Here is a 3,219-nt window from a genome sequence, read left to right on the forward strand (position 1 = left end):
CCCTGAGCCTGTTTGTAATCAAGGCTAGTGCTCTACCACTTGGGCCACAGCACCACTTCCAACTTCTTTTGAGTAGTTTATTGGAAGTAAGAGTCTCACAGACTTTTCCTGCCAGGGCTGGCTTTGAACCGTCGTCCTCAGATCTCAGCCTTCTAAGTAGCTGGGATGACAGCAGTGAGCCTGGATAAAATGGACTTTTCTTTTTGGGGGTCTGTTCTGGGGCTTGAACTCAGGGCATGGACACTGTCCCTGAGCTCCACTTCCAGTTTTCTGGTGGCTCATTGGAGATAAGAGTCTTAAGAACTTTCATGCCCTGGCTGGCTTTGAACTGGGATCCTCAGCTCTCAGTCTCCTGAGTAGCTAGGATTACAAGCGTGAACCACCGGTGCTTGGCACAAGTGATGAATGTTGAGAGTTGTAATCCCCACCTGACTCCCACACGAGCATCCAGAATCACTCCAAACTCCTCCAATTCTGAGCCAAGTGAGTAATAATAGCAAATGATCAATCTGAGTTTGATCAGTTTGTAGATATGTGATTTTACCCCAAATACTTAACCTCTCTAGGCCTCAGTCTTATCATTTATAAATTGGAGCTAAAACAAGTCCCAGAGTCATCAGAGCCTCAGAGTCATCACTCTCCAATCCTCTAGAACTGGCTTGGAGTGTTCTTAACTCCCCAGGGGTCCTGGGCCCCCACTGTTGGAGTCTGAAGACTTCAAGCTACATGGCCTACAAGTTCAGGCCCCGAGTGACCAATGGCCGGGGAGCTGGCCTGGCCAGCGTGGCTCTATGGCATGTGGAGCAGGACTTTGGCATGCTGACCCCCAGAGGGCGCTGGTGCCCCACAGAGCCGCAGATGGAGAGATGAAGGCCACCTCCTCATACCATACAGGGTGGAAGCCCACCCAGACAGAACCGGGCTGAAGAGCTCATGGCTTCCCTCCGACGCCTGCTTCTTTCTTCTCTTGGTGCCAGTCCTGGACTTGAACTCAAGACCTGCGTGCTATCCCTGAGCTCTTTTTATTTTTTCAAGTCTAGAACTCTACCACTTGAATCATGGCTCCATTTCCTGTTTTTTGGTAGTTAACTGGGGAGAAGAGTCTCACAGACTTTTCCTCCCCAGGCTGGTTTTGAACCATGATCCTCAGATGTCAGCCTCTGAGTAGCTAGGATGACAAGTGTGAGTCACTGGCACCTGGCCCTGACTACAAGATGAAGCAAAATTAGACACTTTGTATGCACAGATCAATGTCAGACTAAACACTTGCATTTAATCAAGAAAAATGGAAAATAAACCACAGGAGCAAAAAATAAAATAAAATTCTGATGTCTTTTACTGGATGAATTGACCAGAATGCGGTCACATACAATAGAATAGTATTCAGCCTTAGAAAAGAAGAGATAGATAGATAGAGGGGGGGGGGGGGTGGAGCAGCCATGTAATCTCAGATTTTCAGATATTTATTTATTTTTGGTGAGGGGGTGAGAAAAGTACTGGGGCTTGAACTCAGGGCCTGGGCACTTATCTTTAGTTGGGTTTTTTGGGTTTTTTTTTTTCCTCCCACTACGAGCCACAGCTCCACTTCTGGTTTTCATTGGTTAATTGGAGAGAAGATTCTCTTTAGCCCTCTTTTCCCAGGCTGATTTCAAACTGGAATTCTCAGATCTGAGCCCCCTGAGTAGTTAGGATGACAGGCGTGAGCCCCCTGTGGCCAGCATGTAATCCCAGCATTTGGGATGGAAATCAACTGCAGTTCCAAGTAACCGCACTGTGACATGAAAATCCTGGCAAGCACTGGGAACTCTACATTTGTCTTCTTTGTCCTATTTGGGCTGGCTCTGAGGCAATCCAAGTGCTCCTGCAAAGTGGGTGGAGTGGACTGTACTGCCTGTTCATCCTCTTTGCCTTCAGCCCTGTGGTGCATGGCCTTTTACAGCTCCACCTCTCTCCTAAATGCCACCTTCCTGAGCTTCAGTCAGAGAAACCTCCACAGTGCAGAATCCGCCACCATGCCCCAGATGTAAAGTAGAAGGATGGAGAAGAAATCAGATCATACACCAGGCTCCCAGAGTGGTTCACACCTGTCATCCTCGCTGAGATCCGAAGATCACAGTTCAAAGACAGCCCAGGCAGCAAAGTCCACGAAACTCATTATTTCCAATTAGCCAGCAAAAAAGAAGGCGGTCAATGGAGCTGGAATCTCAGGTGGAAAAAGCTGTGATAGCATCCAGGCTCTGAGTTTGAGCGCCAGTCTCCCTCATCCACAGGAAAAAAAAAAAAGCAATCAGATCTTTAGAATCGTAGCCCTGACTGCTTACTATGTGACCGGGCAAAATACCGGGGCCCCACTTTCACCTCCAGTAAAGCAGGGTGATCATTACAACTAGGCTGTGATAAGACAGCCAAGGGAACACAGGAATTCAGATCAGTGATTTATTCTATCTCTGATGCACAGAAGTGGATAAAGAGGTGGTTGAGAAAACTCTCCAAGTGTTCTCCCACACGCGGAAGCTAGATCTAAAACACCCAGGGACATGATAAATTATTCGGGACGCCAGGCATGCGCACACAGGGAGACTGAAGGGGGATAGTCTTAGGGGAGGAACGCAAAGGCGCAATTGCGCCTGTGGGCCTCTGATCTTATACAATAATATCGATCGGAATGAACTTCTGGAGGTGGACACAGGGGTTTTTAATTTTTTTTCCCCCTTCCTTGCTGTTTTTGTTTTCCTTCTGTCTGTCTGCTGTTTGTCTGTCTTTGGGGAGGCAAGGAGGACGCAGACAAGGAGGGACGAGGCTCCCTGGATCTTAAGCTGAAAATGAGCTGCACCGCTGTGGGTAGGGACGGGAGGGCCAGGGAAGGGCGGGGGGGGGGGGTGGGGGACACTGTCCAAAAGGAAATGGACTCATTGCCGGACTTATCAAAGTACCCGGAACCCTCTCTCTGTACATCACCTTCGTAATAACAACAAAACTTTAAATAAAAAAGAGAAGAAACAAAGTTCATGAAGAGGTCGATTCTCCCCCAAGTCCTGGTGGGGCCTGCGTTGTGGCTGAGCAAGGCAGCAAGCCGGTGAGGGCCCGGGTCCGTGGCCGGGGACGTGGTCAGGCCTCGGGGCGGGGCCATACAGAGCGTGGGGGCGGGGCCTGGAGCTGGGGCGGAGCCCGGCGGCGGGGGCGTAGCCACGCAGAGCGCGGGGCGGGGCCTCGCTCCGA

The sequence above is a fragment of the Perognathus longimembris genome, chromosome 25 (genome assembly GCF_023159225.1).
Source record: "Perognathus longimembris pacificus isolate PPM17 chromosome 25, ASM2315922v1, whole genome shotgun sequence".
Taxonomy (NCBI): Eukaryota; Metazoa; Chordata; class Mammalia; order Rodentia; family Heteromyidae; genus Perognathus; species Perognathus longimembris.